General features: G+C 39.4%; 1 protein-coding gene and 1 long non-coding RNA gene across 2 annotated transcripts in view; one reads left to right on the forward strand and one right to left on the reverse strand.

Annotated features, from left to right (window-relative positions):
* The first annotated feature begins 364 nt into the window (after positions 1–364).
* On the forward strand, positions 365–10096 carry LOC136849276 (uncharacterized). The gene is made up of 2 exons (XR_010856281.1): positions 365–973; positions 9573–10096. It is a non-coding gene; the product is annotated as an uncharacterized lncRNA (long non-coding RNA).
* Positions 10097–13035: 2939 nt separating this feature from the next.
* The window catches only part of LOC136849273 (osmotic avoidance abnormal protein 3-like), a 162722-nt gene continuing 156973 nt past the window's right edge, over positions 13036–18784 (reverse strand). Inside the window, exon 20 of the mRNA XM_067122569.1 lies at positions 13036–17754. The gene's annotated coding sequence lies outside the window, so the exon portion shown is untranslated. The remainder of the gene's footprint in view (positions 17755–18784) is intronic.

The raw sequence follows: 18784 nt of genomic DNA on the forward strand, positions 1-18784 counted from the left end.
GTGCCGAAAGAGAGAAGAGGAAGGGTGAAAGAAAACACAGTGGGAAGGAAAAGACAGATACGGAGAAATCAGCCTTGTAGTCAGTCCACGTGACGTCATCAAATCCGAGTTACTGTGGGAAAGGATGTATCCGGGGAAATTCCCTACCGAGCTTCGTTTAGGCCGAGTTGCCCGATAGCATTTAATGCTATCAGTTTCTTTCCTATTACGATGCTTTATTGCTGTTTTATTGGACTATTTAAACTTTTGGATATTTAAACCATTACTTAATTTCCTTTACAGTTACACTGTAAGATTAAACGATGTATTTTTTCACGTATTTGTAACATGTAAAGTTTCTCATTCATTTTTGATAATCATTATTACCATTTTTGTTCAAATCACGTTAACAATTTCTCTGCATCTTGGTGCATATTACCGGTGCTTGAGAAATAAGACACTACAAGTTCTGTTCTGTTGGCAGTTTTGACTTTTTGTTGATACGCAGTTGTAACCAATGTAGTTTTTACGATTTTCCATCAGTTATGTAATTTCTCGTAATTTTATGTGAATGTAGTGTGTAAAAATGACATGTTGTGTTTGTTATTAGCCCCGATATCGTTTTGTTTAAAAAAATATTTGCATGTTTATTGGTGCAAATGATGCGCATTATGTGCTTTGTTACAGGAAGATATTGCATGGTAAGAAGATCCACATCCTCCTCCTTGAAAAAAAAAAAAAATTGAGGTGGGGAGGGAGTGGGGTTCCACAGGGGAGTTTCGTGCAACCACTTCAAGGCAACGCGTCTTTCAAAGCATTCTGTCATTTCCGTCGCCCCGATAATACGTGGCACAACACTAGTATAAATAGAAGTTCACCGCTGTTCGGTCGCTAGTCTAACATCTCACATCTCGTAAGTGACTTCTTATTTTCTCGCTAGAGAGAGGGAGAGAGAGAGTATTGGATATTTTTCTCATCGCACAGGACAACTTGGGTAAGAATAATTTTCCAGTTATTGTCCAGAAAAAAAAGCAGGATCACTATTATTTCACTGTTGCTCCCGTGTACCATTAATTCATAATTCTCAACGTTCACTGTTCGTAGATTTCGTTATTCTTAATGTTATTAGTTGGTTAATTTCATTATTCTTAATAAATATTATTTGGTTAATATTAATTAATATTGATGCCATGAAACACAATAAATCTTTATAAGCTGGTTTTAATGATTTTATAAATACATCACAGTTATAATAGTTGGTAAGTGATAAAAGACGTTTTTAAAGGGCTATTTAAGCATGGTTTCGAATTGTTTTTCCTCCATAGTAGAGGGAGCGGACATTCAGTCTCATACTAGAAAAAAAAATTAGGATTTGAAACGCTTAGATTTTAAACAAATGCATATAAATTAATTTTCGTTTTTGCTCACATCTCCGAGATTGTGTAGTCACTTAGTGCCACCTCATTTCCTGTGCTTTCTCGCGATACCTGTGTTAATGAGAGCCATTCGTTTCTCGTCGTTTTAATATTTACCAATCGTCTATTCGCTCAGATGTAATTTCCATCAGTCTTGTCACAGTCACTTAAACGTAAAGCTTATTGTTGATTTTCCCATGATTGGTGAAAACTATAGCCTGTAGGCCTGCGAAAATTCTCCCTGTAGCCACGTAACGAAGCATGATTGCCTCCCATTCTTTTTCATAAATGTGTGCGTGTTATTTCATTCAAGAGGTATAAATCAGTTAAAGTTTTGCATTTTGCAATCCAGTGTTCAACCCTTCAGTGAATGAGCCAAAATAATTATAATTTAAGCAGTCTTTTTTTCTGACAATTGGTACTACTCTAAACAACCGTCGGCATAAATGTGAATAAATTGAACGACATAACAGCAATAATTGTCTTTTGCTTAATGACAATAACCTTGAGGATACATATTTACATAAACGTAGAGTAAGAGACGGGAGAAGTACCTTAAGTTAGTTGATTCCACTTTTGCATTTATATATATATATATATATATATATATATATATATATATATATATATATATATATATATATATATATATATATATATATATATATATATATATATATATATATATATATATATTATATATATATATATATATATATATATATATATATATATATTGTTACGTGAGGGTCTTGGTTGATCATGTATTATTCAAATTACGTAATTTTTACGGCCCTGCAAACCAAGATTACACGTAACCTGCCACTTGAAGCCAAAAGTTAACCTCAAAGACAGTCGTTAATTAGCCAAAGGTCGCCAGTTAAGGGTAATTAACCTTAACAAAAATATTTGAGATGAATTTGATTTTAAACGCAACGGTTCTTCCAAACATTCGGACGCTTGAGGCATACAAAAGCATCGAGATTTAACCTGATTTTGCTTACCTAAATCCTAGGTATTTTACTGGAATAACGGGGTTGAAGCTAACAATATAATAATGAGGCTTAATCTAGACTTCGTAAACACATATATACAGTAAGTGGGGATGAAGGAGGAAACAAAAGAAATGCGAAATACAGAAAAAGATAAAAGAATGGGCGAAGTTTTGAACAAGCGACTTTACCTTAGGACGAACGTTGCGCAAACCAACACCGCCGAGGGTCTTATTCAATTGCTTCTTCACTTCACTAATAGGATAATAGAAAAAGAAAGGGGACAGGGCCACCTTCCAGACGTCTGCCGAGGTTCGGCGGCTAGTTTCTCTCTCTGAAGTTCCCTGACCGGCGCTGGGTCAAAACAGGCCTACAGTCATGCCTTAGGCGTCTATGCTCTGTTAAAAACATTCGCCACGAGAGACAGGTAGAAAGGAAAAAGGACTTTAGGACCACCTATTCTTAAAGTTGAATATGGAAATTTCTCCTATGGGATTAAATGCCTAAATGCTACCTATTCCTTTCTCCAACGGATGTTAAAGTTTGAACTGAAGACGCTCTAATGCGGACAATGGCTTTTCTCGGTCTTGGTCAGGCTGATATTATTTACAATCAAATGTTACGAGGGCGAACAGCAGTAATATTTATAAAAGCTCCCCCCCTTAAGAGGGCCTTCACTCCCTTTTCGGGCGTGAAGGTCTGTACTAAGCAAGCTGTTCGCCTCTCGTAGGTTACTCTCCTTCCCCTGAGCAGATTAGTCCTGGTTAGCCTACCTAGCTACAGAACTACCTAACCCTAGATAGGATAGGAGCTATAATCACTACTTAACCTAATTCTAATAGTACTAGAAGGTGCTCACGGTTATTATAGGCTACCTCCTACAATCATGATGTGTTTTAGACCTAGCCTAGTGGTACATTCCATGATATTCCCTAACCTAACCTATCCTAACCTGACCGTAGCACCAACATAAGAGTTAATATTCTAACTAAATTACAACATGGTTTATGTTTAATACAATTAAAATTTACTAGTTAATTCATGAGGGTTGCCTCATATGATAAATGGGTGCCTCACTGAGGTCTTAGGCCATGCGTGTCACGAGCATCGTGGCTCGTTTCACAATAGTTAAGATTACTGAAATTAGTTAGGCTACTTACATGATTACTGCGGCTCGGTGGTAAGTGGAAAGAACAAGGCTACTAAATTGATGTACTGTACTTTAAGGTGGCCTAGGCTAGGTACAAATAAAAGGAAGAGATCACACTTGCTACCTTCTCTGGGCAAGGGGCCAGGATCACTCTTAGATGTTAGGGCACTGTGCCAAGAGGGCACTAGTGCCAGGATGAGCTTATAGCTTCGCAACTACTGGGCTCTCTTCCGCCCCTTCTTCTTCTTCTTCGGGTTCCTCAAGGCCTATCAGTAGCTGGCCTAGCAGGTGATGAGAGCACCGACTCGGGGACAGGCCAGAAGGGCTAGCGGGCGCGAAGTCAGGGCAACTGCAAAAGCTGCGGGAGGACTCCCTACTCCGGCTGCTGCGACAACCGGAGCGAGCGATCTCGACCGGCATCCGAGGATGCCAGTTCCTGGTCTTCCAAGGAAGGGGTACCATTTCGATCCTCCAGGGGTTCATCCCTGGAGTCAAATTTGCGAAGAAGAAGGTTCGGGTGCTGGAGGCTCTCCAGTCGCAATGATCAGCTGCATGGGGAATCCTAAATCTCCCGGAGGAGGATTCGCCTCATGATTTAGACCCGGCATGGGGCCTTTTCCACTGGTAGCTCAACGTCCGTGGCGGACGGAGTCTGGCACTGCTCAGTGCTCGCAAGTGGCACTGGCAGCAGTTGAGGTCAGGCATGCCTGACAAGGGGTCCGGAGGTGCAATACCTCTCGGGCGACTTGGGTTTGGCTGCGGCAGAGATTCCTGCCCCAGCAGGAGATCGTAGCCTCTCCTAGAGTTTTGTTCGGGGCGTCCGCTGGGCGTTGCGTGTTTGGGCAGCCCTCCCAATTTGTGGAGTGGTCTGCCCGCTTGCACGTCCTGCAGCAGCGTACTGCTCCTCCTGAATCTCTCTTCGCGGAGGGGAAGACCTCTTGGTGGGCCAGCCCTTCGTGGTGGAGAGGGCTAGGCCTGGAATAGTTTGGGTTGTGCCCCTTCCGCGGACCACTTTGGTGGGCGGAAGGTGGAGGTTTGTCATTATTGACAGTGTTAGATGGGGCCTCCGTGGAGGAGGTAACGCGGCTGCGGAGTGGCATTGGTGACGGGCTTCCGCAGAGAAGATCCCGACCCAACAAGAAGGCCACTCCGGGCCGAATTCCACCTACCACGCCGAGGCGGTGGGGTATCGTGCCCCAAGGTGTCATTACCTGGAGTTGGACCGTAGGAACGGTAATGGTGTGGCCCTCTATCCACTTCATTTCCCACCGGGTTTCTTCGTCAACCATGGCACCGGCTGGCACTTGGGCCCTGGCGATCAGGCTAATATCTGCCGCAGTGTCTACTGTGACCGGAAGGGTCATGGGCAGGCTAGTGCTCTGAAGAGGGGCCACCGAGATGTACTGGGTTTCCAGTCTCTCGGGGTAAAGGATCCGTGCGGACCAGCAGCAGAAAATGAAGTGCTGATTAGGTTGACAAATTTGGTGGTGGGGACATGATGTGGACAGGCCGGAGATCCAGCATTGTAGTGGCTAGCAGCCCCACAGGATTTGCACGGGCCTTTTGGATGGGCTCGGTGGCCTGCAGTAACTGTTGGAGGAGAGGGCTGAGCGGATGAATCGGGAGGCGGAGTTCTGGCTGGTAGGGTTAGGCTGCTTATTAGTGCCGAGTTTGTATCGGCACTCAGCTTCAGCGTGGCCCCCTTCTTGCAATAGTTGCACAGGGTCTTGCTAGGCAGTCCATTCTTCGGGCGAGTGGAGTTCGCGAGGTAGGCTGGAGGGGATGATTAAACTTCTGCGAGGTGCTATGCGACTGATTGAAGGTTTCCACGAATCAGCCATGCGACAAGCTTCCATAAGTGTGGAGGGCTGTTTATCGTTAAGATATACAGCAAGGGGCCCTGGCACACATTGGAAAAGGTCTTCTAGCATGGTCGATTGAAAAGATCCTCAAACGTCGTGCAGGCCAAGGAGTCAAACCAGCGCGTACGGACTGGGTTTTGTGACATGCCCATTCTGTCCAAGACCAGCCGACTTCCTTGGCAAGACCTCGGAACCGTTGTCTCCATTTTTCTGGGGTTATCTCGTAGGCCTTTGTAATGACTCTACGAACTTCCGCCATGTTACCTCTCTGGCTCTTCTCCAGTGAGCGGCGCTGCCTTGGCTTTTCCCTCCATATGCTTGGCTAGTATTAAGGCTCTCTCCGTCTCCGTGGTGCTGTAGTTATCGAAAAGAGCCTCGATCTCCTCCAGCCATGCTTCTGGCTCGTCCTCAGTCCACTTGGGGACTAGGGAATTGATGCTCGAAATTGGAGCGTTTGATGCAGCAGGTGTAGGACTGGAGGCTTGATGGCTAGCCATAGCTTCTGCATTCTCCATTTTCGCTCTCTCAAGCTCGAGCTCCTTCTCCTTTAGGGCTAACTCAGTTTCCTTGCAGGCTAACTCATGCTGTCTCCTTCTTTCTTCTCTTTCCTCTTCATATTGCCTTTGCTCGGCTTCATACTTCCTCTGCTCCTCTGCTCGTCTTTCTTCCTTCTCCCGCTTGGCCAAGTCGTCCACTTGCTCCTTAACCCAGGTGGTAAGTTCCGAGCCGGTGAGACCTGCCGCCGTCCCCAGCCCCAGGAAGGTTTTATAATGCTCTGCTGCCATGGTTCTGGTGGGGAAGGGCGTCTAACCGGGTCGACTGGGCGTGCTTGGGCAGCGAGGAAGTGTCTCTTCAATAATGACGTGGCACCCTTTCAAAAGGTGGCACTGTAGTTTGGGTGTGCCGTGTACAGGTCACACTGGTGGCACTCAGTATCCCTAGGCACTGGTGCAGGTTAGGTTCCAGAAGAACTTTCTCTTCTGTGTTCCCTTTTGTTTTTGTTTTATTTATTTTCTGGATGCTTGCTTGGTGGCACTTATGGTGCCAATGTGTTCCTAGGGACCCTCTACTGGAGTCCAACTAGGCTATATGGGAGGAAAGGCACTCTACACCCCTGCAGAGTGCAACAATCGAATGAGAGAGAAAAAGGGAAGGTAAAAGAGAGAGAGAGAGAGAGAGAAAAAGTAAGCTATTCAAGTGATGACAGTGCTGCAAATTATTGGCACTGTGGAATAAAGTGAATTTGGGTTTTTTTTTTTTTTTTTTTTTAAAGATCCTCGTGAGTGGCTGGTCCCAGTACCGGCCCCAGTGCTGGCCCCTTCTTCTTTCAGAGGGTGAAAACTACTGTTTGCTTCGGTCTGGATAGCAGGCCTCACTCGTGACCGACAGTTTATCACTGTATTGTAATTACTCTTAACTTGTCCTCATCTATTGTGGGACAGAGGTGTTTCTTTTATTTGGTTTATTGTATTTGAATTAATTAGCCTAGTGTCGGCCATTCTTTCTTTGAAGAGGGTCACGTACACTTAGGTTAGGAATGCTTACTTGAATGACGAGAGAGAGAGAGAGAGAGAGAGAGAGAGAGAGAGAGAGAGAGAGAGAGAGAGAGAGAGAGAGAGAGAGATTTTCAATCAGCGAATTTCTTGCTGCTTGAGAACATGTAAACAAAGATTTTATACATGCACAATGGCATGGATCTTAATAAAATGATATAGATGCGTCGTCTTGGCTTCCTTAGGGATTACTTTATTATCTTAATTTTCCTGGGAGCCGACGTCACAAAAAGTTTATCGTAAAATTTTAAATTCTCTTTATATGATTTTTATAGCAGGTATCTGTATAAGAACTTGTTATGGTATTACTCTAACTAAGGCCTATCTTTCCCTGCCTAAATTATCTTTTGTTTTTGTCTATCAGTCTGTCTTGCTAAGATATTGCGAGGTGGGTTCGCTTCTAAAAGGAAAAAAAAAAAATGACCCAAGAGGGCTCGGGCAGAGTCTGGTCACAACAGCGGATGACAATAACAAGGTCTTAAGATGGCGGAAAAGTCCCGTTAGGCCTAAATTTCAAAACAACCTCTGGCGGCGAAGGAACACCAAAATGGCCGGTCCTTTATTTCAAACAAATTCAAAACAACTTAACGAACACGGCGGAGGAATCCAAGATGGCGGGTATTTCCTTTTAACCAAATTCAAAAACAACGCATAAAACAAATGCAGGTATCCAGATTTTACTTTAAATATACCAATCATGCATAGTGTTTTACGTTAAGGATGGAAAACGAAATTACCAAACAACTTTGTCTTTTGTTATCGTATTCTCACCCGGACATTAAACAAAAGAATGAAAAGAGAAATGCTAGCCTGCCTGCGTAAATTTACGTTGTTGAACGGTACCTTTATTGTAAAATTACTATTTCAGTTCGTTTGCTACTTCACTGACACGGTTTTGAATGATTCCCGCTATATGCAAACAATAACGATCGGAATTGCCGACGCGATTTCTAAATTACTGTGTACATGAAACGGGCTCCGCGATTCGGCCTTTGAATTCGTTACTTGAACAACTTGATTCACGATCCGAACACGGTAAATGTCCTTGTCTTAAACGTTATAAATTATGACGCTCTGCTCTCGACGCACCCTTGCCTACCTACGCTAATTCTCGCTACACTTGTTATTATAACTATTCTCTTTACTGCTTATTATTATGCCTGGTTCCTTGTTTGGAAGAATGAAATGGAATTCAATATCTGACTTTTATCTTTGGAATTAATGTAATTTTAATTTCCTTTTCTCCAGATTCTTTCTCTAAAATGTACTTTAGATCCTGGCAAGGTCGCCAATGTTACGTGTGAGGGTCTTGGTTGATCATGTATTATTCAAATTACGTAATTTTTACGGCCCTGCAAACCAAGATTACACGTAACCTGCCACTTGAAGCCAAAAGTTAACCTCAAAGACAGTCGTTAATTAGCCAAAGGTCGCCAGTTAAGGGTAATTAACCTTAACAAAAATATTTGAGATGAATTTGATTTTAAACACAACGGTTCTTCCAAACATTCGGACGCGAGGCATACAAAAGCATCGAGATTTAACCTGATTTTGCTTACCCTAAATCCTAGGTATTTTACTGGAATAACGGGGTTGAAGCTAACAATATAATAATGAGGCTTAATCTAGACTTCGTAAACACATATACAGTAAGTGGGGGATGAAGGAGGAAACAAAAGAAATGCGAAATACAGAAAAAGATAAAAGAATGGGCGAAGTTTTGAACAAAAGCGACTTTACCTTAGGACGAACGTTGTGCGCACTCAACACCGCCGAGGGGTCTTCGCAATGCTTCTTCACTTCACTAATAGGATAATAGAAAAAGAAAGGGACAGGGCCACCTTCCAGACGTCTGCCGAGGCGGCGGCTAGTTTCTCTCTCTGAAGTTCCCTGACCGGCGCTGGGTCAAAACAGGCCTACAGTCATGCCTTAGGCGTCTATGCTCTGTTAAAAACATTCGCCACGAGACAGGTAGAAAGGAAAAAAGGACTTTAGGACCACCTATTCTTAAAGTTGAATATGGAAATTTCTCCTATGGGGTTAAATGCCTAAATGCTACCTATTCCTTTCTCCAACGGATGTTAAAGTTTGAACTGAAGACGCTCCTAATGCGGACAATGGCTTTTCCCGGTCTTGGTCAGGCTGATATTATTTACAATCAAATGTTACGAGGGCGAACAGCAGTAATATTTATAAAAATATATATATATATATATATAATTTATTTGTTTGCTTGCTTGTGTATGTGTGTACGGACATAGCCTATATGAACATCGTTGGGGCTTTATCTGGTTTTTACAGTATTAGAAATTTAAAATAACAATTAACATGATTTTTGCCCTTTGTACTGAAAGTAAAAACAAGGCATTCATGTGAGAGTAAAGTCAAATGAGAACCGCAGAAAGACGAAGTTGCCAATAGTGATAGGACACACCTTCGGGCCTACTACGAAATTATTAACAAAAATCATTTAGACGTAAATCCTCACAAAACTATCCAGTAAGAATTATCCTCTTATTTGGATGGGCAGCATTGTTGATTAGGAGCTGAACTCTCATACGAGAGAGAGAGAGAGAGAGAGAAAACGGAGATTGAACTATGAGTCATATTCCCATTTTCAGTGAAGATGGGTGACTGCTGCGATAGTGGTGGTGGCGGTGGTGGGGGAGACTACAGCAGCAGTTCCTGCGGCGGCGGTGGAGATTACAGTAGCAGTGCGAACGATGGTGGAGGTAACAGTTGCAGTACTTATGGAGACGACTACAACAGTTTTCCTTATGATGGAAACAGCGGCACAGTTGGGCACAGTTACTACGGTAGTGGAGGAGGAGGAGGAGGAGGAGGTGGAAAGTTTCATGGGAAAAAGAAGTCATACGAAATTAATCGGCATAAGAAGAAAGATAAATGTTCTATTCTGTAAACAATTAGCTCTTGTGTCATCGAGAGCAAACTCACACTGCTATGAAGACGTTATCATTATTATTACTGTATTGAATTCTCATCATCCTCCTCACATGCAGTTCCCATCTTACATTTAATATTCTTTATCCTGTCCTATTTTATTTATGCTCATTTTATTTTGTAAGTCGAGGTCACTTGTAAGCTCATAAGTGTAAATTTACTAGTAAACGGTTTGGAAAACTTACCTGTCTTTTACTTTCATGGATTATACTGTCATTTAACATTGTGTTCCATGTCCTGTTCTTAGTCATTTGACTTATTTACTTTGTACATCATTGAAAGCAGAGGAGAGCTGTCATTTATTACTCCATATATGTTTCAATGAATTATATTCAAGGAAAAGTGCTTGATGAAACTGGCACTAAAGCAACATCACACCCTCCAAAATCAAGATGATAGAAGGAATTTTTCTGAAATATTTCTCATGATAAATGCACTGCTGTGCTTGCACCAAGAGTAGTATGTGAGCAGACTGACTTCCAGAGTTCTCTTTTCTCGTTAAGTAATGTAAATTTTAAGCTTCCATGTAGTACGTTGTCTGGAGACATAAGCATGTAGGAGACAACTGCTCTTCACTTGTTCATTTTTGGAGGTTGTACGTTGGTCCCCATGTGGTCCATCAGGCAAACCCCCTTCTATTAGTCAGATTTACTCTATAGTGTTTTATAGTAATATGTTTCAACATACCAAAACTGCTTTTAAACAGATATGTCTTCAGCGTCCTCTTGAATACAGTATTGAGAGTTCTTTCCTCCACAACCTTTGTTACATTTTGATTCCATTAATCTGTATTCATCTAAGCATGCATGTGCATGACTCAAGGATGTCTTGAATATTTCGGTTTTGTACTCATTAACTGTAATGTAGGTCAGAAGATATTATATATTTTATTCTTGCTTTTACAGGCAACCAGTATGGTGGTGGCTCTATCCTTGGTTTTGGGGTGTGATTTATTTGGCCACTTGCCATATGAGATGTATCCATTATTGCTAGGGTTCTGGATGGGGAGAGATCTGTTCAGATTCGGGGTCATGTCCTTTTGCCTAAACATTGCTCCAAGACTCTTCACAAAAGTGTAAGTGATAGTTGTACAGGAGTTTATAAAAGGGGGAATTCAACTGATGGTCTGCTTATACTATTGGCTAGTCTTGGGGACCACCAGAGATGAGTACCTTTTGAAACTTAAGTGGTAGTGAACTTGTTGCTTCAGTCATAAGGTTTCCTGAGGTGGGACTAGTCCCAACTCACACCAAACAAGTGTTTTTTGTGGTGGGAGCTTCATTGGAATAAGCTTTGTGACTGGTTTTCTCTCCCCAATCAGACTCGAAACCAGAATAAGAAAAGACCCAGTTCAATTTTAGCAGTTTATTCAAAACCTTTGAAATCTGAAACAGTGAAGGAAAATGGAAGTGTCTCCTCCAACTCTTCCAGTTCTTAGGAATGCATCTCTTGTTCAAGGCTGCCCAGCAACAGTTGGAACTGATCCTGGGTCTGTTATAGTTTGCATCTTTGATACATCAGGGATGTGAGCATTCTGGCTCTTGCATGCCCAGAAAATGCTTAGTGATTTTCTTCACCTGTGAAAGCAGGTGGTTGGGAAGATACTCTGTACATGGACTTGGAAGAGTCTCTCACCAAATAGATTGATCTGAATCCCCTGGCCTTGCAGGTAGTTAATACACGCAGATGCCTACTTGGTAGGTTGGAGAGGTTATCAAGAAAATTGTCGGATAGCTGGAAGATGGTTGCATGTTTTAAGGTGTCACATCAGTTTCCTGGAACTGATGGCTGCTTTCCTGTTTCTCAGAAAATTGAAGCCTCAGAAGATCCACATTTTGTTGGCTGTAGACAGTATGATAGCATTGGTTTGTATCCCAAGGCTTGGGTCCCTCTCGGCCCCTCTTAGTACTGTCATGTAGTCTATCCTACAGATGGACCTGGCAAGGAAGTGGCACTTATCTGCAATTTACTTCACAGGGTTATTCAGTCAATGCAGCTAGTGGCTTCAGTTGAGTGAGTGTTTGACAAGCCCTCCTTCCAAGAAATTGCCACCCCTTGCTTCCACATCCAGAAGTGGGCATGTTTGCCACACAGGAGAATCATAAACTTCCTGGACACTCGGGCAATAACAAGACACTGCCACTTTCCTTCATTATTTTAGATTTCAAAAGTTTTGAACAAACTGCTAAAATTCAATGGAACTGTCTACCTGTTAACCAAAGTTGGCCCAACAGTCACTGGTTCATTCTGCTGCAACAATGGATGATGAAATCAATCCCGTTGTCATCTGTTGTTCTAATCCCAGACAGTAAGACGAAACGTCATGAGCACCGTGCTGGCTTTTTTGGGAATTTTTCTTTCGAATTAGTCTCCGAGTATACAGGGTGGTCATCAGTTAAAGGCAGTATTCCTCAAACACTCGTGAGATCGAAGAAGTTTGACTGCACTGTGTGTCAGTATGTGATGTGGTATGGTTCCTAGCAGAACACAAATGCTGTAGCATTTGTGAAATATCGCCGGGATGGATTGGTCATCCCTGACATAATTAGGGAAGTCACCTCAGTGCCATATTTGTAGCACATAGTAGTATACAGGTTCTTTCCCTCCCTTCTTTGTTGGTAATCTCTAACAGGAATCCTGAGTAAAAGGTAGGTAATCTCTCACATGATTTTGTACGATGTACCATTTTTTGTGTGGGTTGTTGGGATTCTGTCCTCATAGTGCATTTGAACCTCTTCCCCAGTGGGCCCAAGGTGAACATATCTACAGGATGACCTAAATATAACTGACCATGAATGTCAAGCTTTGGAAACATCAGTTAAGGAAACTTTGTCAGATTCTCCCTCATTTTTAATTAATGCAATTGTAAAGTATTTAAGGAGCAGTAATATAATAAATAAAATCCTTTGACCAGCCTTGTGAGAGCTAAATAAATGTAAGTTATCTACATAGGTCATATCCTTTTCTTGATCTTTCAAAGGTGTCTGTAGAACAAACATAATAACTATTGCACTATTTTATTTTTTAATATCTTTGTGTAATATCAGTTTAAAAACTCTTTCCATAAAGAATTGGAAACTATAAGACATACGGGAAAAGGAATTGCTGTATTAAAACAAAATATGTAAACAGAGTTGTTTATTTATAAAGTGATATTTCTTTTGACTTCACACAAGATAGTAAATATTTTATTATATGTACATTTTTTTTGTGTTAACAAGAAAAGGACTTGGTTTGGCAAAAATATTTTTATTATAGGAGCTTCTGTCAGGACTGATAACGTTCACCCAGATAGAGTGAAAGGCATTTATATTTTTTCCATCTTCAGGAAGTGACTGATCCATCACGAAATGCATCTAGTCACCAATCACAAAATGTATCTAGTTACCAATTAAGAAATTGTAGCATTATCTGTAATTTCAGGAGCACCATAGCAAAAATACTTTTCCAAGTCTTGGCAAATTTGTAAACATATTTAATTTAGGTAATTTTACATAATGTATAACTGAAAACTCTGAGCACTCATGGTTTTAGTTGTGCCACATTGACTCGTAAAACACTTTTCCACAGACAAACATCACAGCTTTTCCGGTACTGTACATCCTAACCATAATTCTCTGGTTGTACATACCATTCTGGTTATCCGTTATCACCTTTTTGGTTACATCACATTCTTGTTACACTTGAATTTTATGTTGAGAGATTTGACGTTTTAATCTTCATGTTTAAAACAACAGCTGCATGAAGTAATGGGATCAAGAGCCGGAAGAGCTTTTACCTTAGAAATTTGCCAGACAATTAAATACCCCGAAAATGAAGCAGTTGTTACATAAACTTCCCAAATTATAGAGAATGATATCTACAGTACTGTAAATAAAACTAAACTTGGTATAGAAAGAAGACCAGTGGAGAAAATCATTCATGTGTCAGATGAATAATGAAACCATAACAAACAAGGACGATACAATCATTTTATATAATAATGATGAATTTTTAATGCTATTTTGTTAAACACAGGAACTTGAAACTAATAACTTTTTTTACATAAAAGGCTAAAGAAATTAATCATAAGAGTCATTAAGTGAAATATGTAAAATATTCCGCTTACAAAATCAGGCTAGAAGAGAAAAAATAGATGATGCCAATTGATCAGATTGTTCACAACTGCATATTCACATCCAATCAGAATCACTTGCAAAAAGTGATGGTATTGGGAAAACACTGAAACGCCATCACAAGCACTCTTCAACACTGTGGGAAAAAATAACTCAAGTTTTTCTAAAACCATTTCACCAAAAGCTGGAGTTTGAACTCGAAAGGCTACTTCACCAAGAACAGGAGTTTGGACTCGAAAGGAACAGATGGCAATACGTAGAACTGGTAGATGAACAGGCTCACATTTTAGACAAAATTTACGCTTTTATGCAAATGATCTGATCTGTATGAGACATTTTTTCTTTTACTAAACAGTGTAATTTCTTTTACTGATCTTTCCTAACCACTTGAACTATTAAAGTGTTGTGAAAATTTTAAAATTATTAAAGGAAGAACAGTTTACAATGAAAATGTCTCTTAATTTAGAGCAAAATTACATCTTGAAATGGTGTGAAATTATCATAATCATTACTATTAGATATGTATTAGCATTTACTAGTTTCTCCAGACCACACACCACATATACTGGGACTGCTAAGAACCTGGTAAATTTCGTTATACCAAAGAACTGGACATAATTCTGAAGGAATAATCAAAATAGTCAAGTTATCGTTTCCTGTTTTTCAGGCTCTTGTGCCTTAACTTATATGCTGGGGATTTTCTAATTTTCATTTGAACGTCACCTTTCTTAAATCTTTACAATAATGATACTCAGCAAAGAGAGGTGGTTTGGTTTATTCTTAATCAATAGGTGCAATTCTAGGTTACATCCATGGTGGTATTTACCAATTCACATCTCAGTATTGTTAGTAGATATATTTGATTATGTTTTTAGGTGAATCTCTAATTTGGCATGAATATTTGCAAACATTTATCTACAAAAATACAGTTTTCAATGATTACAGCTTAACAGAGCCATTTATCCACTTAGACTCTTGTATTTACAATAATTATCTGTCTATGGTAAGACAGATTCAGTGCAAATTAAATTTCACTAAGTGGTACATTGAGGTAAAAGAACATTTAATTGCCTTTTGTGAAATTAAAAGAAACTGACAGATTGTAGATACATAAGAGGTGCTGCTGATAAAATGAATTAACTGAAAAATTTGTGATTAAACAAAATATTCAATAGTCATAAGCTAGACATTTAAGATTTTAAGTACACTTAAAATAGTGTGACTACAATTTTAATGGTAAACCTTAAACACTTTCATGCAATTTGAGATCCCTGAACCTGGCTGTATATTTCATTGACCTTACAATGGACACGAGTAGTTGTCACAAAATCCCTAATTATTCTCATACTGTTTGTATGTACAGTATACATATGCATATTATACAAATGAAAATATGTTTATGATAATTTAAGTTTTTACCAAGTGTATTTTTTTCATATTATAACAAGTTTTTTTTGTATACAGTATACTGTATGTATAACATTCTACATTTCATTCATGTTTATGATAAAGTACAAAGACATTTTGGAAGAAGTGTCAAGAGATTTTTTCCTGATGATAGGGAGGCATTCTATCTGGTATGACTGATAAATCATTTAAAAATCTGAGGTTTTGTGGTCTCTATATAACTGTTAGGTATGTCAGTATGTATGCATACGTCAAATAATCTAACATATTTAGGATACATATTTTTTTTTTTCAACAAAAATAAATATGGAGATTCCTGTGAAATATTGTACAAGTGTTTTGATCACACAAACATGGTAAACAATAATCCATATACTGTATATTATTATTTACAAAAGAAGGCATTGTACTGTACAATCTTGTTTCTATTATATTCTTTTTGACCATTCAGTCATTCACCTTCACAGACAAACACATAGCTATCTCTAATATCACATAATTTACATTCATGGTATAATTGCTTAAAATTTACCTGCCTCTTTTTCAACAAAATTCTCATACCAGAATTTCTCAGTCAACAAAGTGGCACAAAGAAATAGAAGTCTAGTGAAATAATTTATATCTTTTTTTACTCCACTGCAGTCACCCTTTACTTCAGCTGAAGCATATAAACTAGAAATCCCTGCTTTCTTTTGTATATTTGTCACTCATTTTCTCAGCTGCAACATAAAAAAAAAGGGCTGCACTCCCTCTTTCTCTTCTTTATATGCAATCCATGCAGTCAGTTCATTTCTCATCCAATAGAAATACACAGTCAACCATTTTCCCAGTTGTAATAAACTAAAGAAACACAGCACTTTCACTCCTTTTACTCCCCCAATTTTGAATATGCTAGTTTTAATGTACTGTAATTTGCAGGAAACAGTATGCTAAAAAAATATTATTGCTCTCTCTTTTTCTCAGCTATGTAGTCACTCTATCTCTCCATCTTGCATAAATGATTTGAAACAGGCTCGGTATCCCTCTCCTACTTGCGGATAGACTGTGTAGGACTTTTAATATATGGATGAACTTCTCATTAAAATAATGTTTTCAGTCCTCAAATAAATATTTGGAACCGCCTACCTACATTGTGCATGTCCTACAACACACTTCACAGTATTTAAGCTGTCTGAACTGACCCTCTTCCAACATGACCTCAAAATAAGAAATAACTATTCTTGTAACAGTGATCATATGACAAGAATACACTTTACAGTGCTTAAATTTTTGCAAGTATTCTCTGCTCAACAAACTTTACCGGGTCTCAGATATACCTTTTATTTTTTGCTACTGTACATAAATTTGCACTGCCAGTTTCCTTTTCAATTGATTTAATCTTCTTCTAAATACAGATCCTTTCAGAGTCTATAAAAAGTTTGTATGTCATTATACTTTTGTGTATTTACTTACAACTGATTTTCGTATTTTGGTATACTGTACCATAAATGAATTTTGTCATACCTTTATCAAGGTCCATATACTACACTTATAGGTATGTACTTTTAATAAATTATATTCTTGGTAAAAACAGCCTGTACACTAAAGACACAGTAACCAAACGATTAATTGGGAAACCTTTGTAATCATGAAAAACTGAACTGGAAACTATTTCCACCAAGGAGTTGCAAGCACAAGCTATACAGTGTTCTTGTACTTTACGTATGAAGCAATGCTCACATTTCTACCAAAACATTTTCAGTTTGTAAACAATTAGCATATGGTAATTTAGTAATTCATTATAAAAATTGTATCAATAAAGTAGCATACCTTTTTATAACATCTTTCAGAATGAATATGGTCCCAAACCAAAGCCTATAAGGAAAAAATGATGGTATATTGCAGTGCCTGTATGAAAAAGTGTACATTTTCTATGAATTCTTTACTTGGGAATGACAAGTATTTTACACAAAAATATATTAGGAGTTTTTTCCCAGAAGCATGGTGAAATCCAAATTAAGTCATATAAAACACTAGCACTATTTTGTAAAATATTAAAGCACTGTAGCTCCAAGTTTATTAAGGGACCTCAGTGTCCATGTAATGAAAACCTCTGCTGCATATGATCAGGCAACAACTAAAATAGCATTCTTCATTTTAGTAACAATCAGTTCTTGCATCTCCCTAGAGAGGAAAAAAAAAATAACAGCATTTGGTGTCAAAGGATGAGGTCAGTGTTGATGAAACGAGTAAGGCCACACCAGCTGACTTGTCCCCTTAAATGCAGGGAAAGGCCAATTTAGGTATGGATATCACAGTTGGTGGCTATTTTACTTCAAATCTGCAATAATAATAATTCTGGAGTGTATAACAGAAAAAGGAATAAAGATACAATGCAACATAAAATACTAAATATAAAATTTTGTAAGCAATTTGTATTTTTCCTAGGTATAAAAACCAGAGCCTTTCATATATGAAGTATCCTTCTGCTTGAGCTAGAATGGCCATTAAATCCTGGTAAACAAGGTAGTTAGAATGGTGGAGATAAGGGGGAAAGACAAGATTACCCATGCTCTCCTCACACTTGCCATTCCATTCTTTCTTTAGGCCACGGGGACAGAGAGAGGTAGCTGAGGTGGGTACAATCTATATGAAAGGGGTGGTTTGTATACTTGGGAAAAATACAAATTGCTTCAAATATTTTTAATTTGTTCTGGATACAACCATTGCCTTTCATATATGAAGACTTACCCCTTTGGAGGGGCTACTCTCAGAAGAACAAAGGAGTTGAATTCCACCCAGAAATGTGCTTCCAGTTGCTTGTGCAAGCAAGGGATGCAATGACCCCTCAAAACTTAAGTATGAACAACAATATTGGAGAACCATGACAACTCCCATACAAGTTGGCAAGTATGCAGACAGCTTTTTCCTGGCTATTCAAAAATAATGGGCTCAGAGAAAAGCTCTATCATATCCTCTTTTCTTGCCTTGATCTCATTTGATTTTATTATGTACTTTGGCCTGGACATGATTAAGAAGGGAAAAGGAGAGAGAGAGAGGGAATCATTCCTTCCTCATTCACTTTTCTTACAAGGATGTACTATATTAAGCTTACATACTTGGATGAGATGAGGGGTACCCAGTCATGACCTGGTAACTATGTAATGTGTGAGCAGCCACCACCAGTCCAAAGAACGTGTCCAGGAACTAGTGGGTGACATCCCTCAAGTAGAATGAGGTAAAAGTAATCCGGATGTACCATATTCCTGACCCCATTACCTGAAAACTGAAAAGTTCTTCCAAAAGGTGAGAGACGGTCCCACACCCCTAAACTTGTATGCTCTCAGCCTGCTTGATAACCTCAGGAAGCC

Source organism: Macrobrachium rosenbergii, chromosome 20 (genome assembly GCF_040412425.1).
Source record: "Macrobrachium rosenbergii isolate ZJJX-2024 chromosome 20, ASM4041242v1, whole genome shotgun sequence".
In the NCBI taxonomy this organism is placed as follows: Eukaryota; Metazoa; Arthropoda; class Malacostraca; order Decapoda; family Palaemonidae; genus Macrobrachium; species Macrobrachium rosenbergii.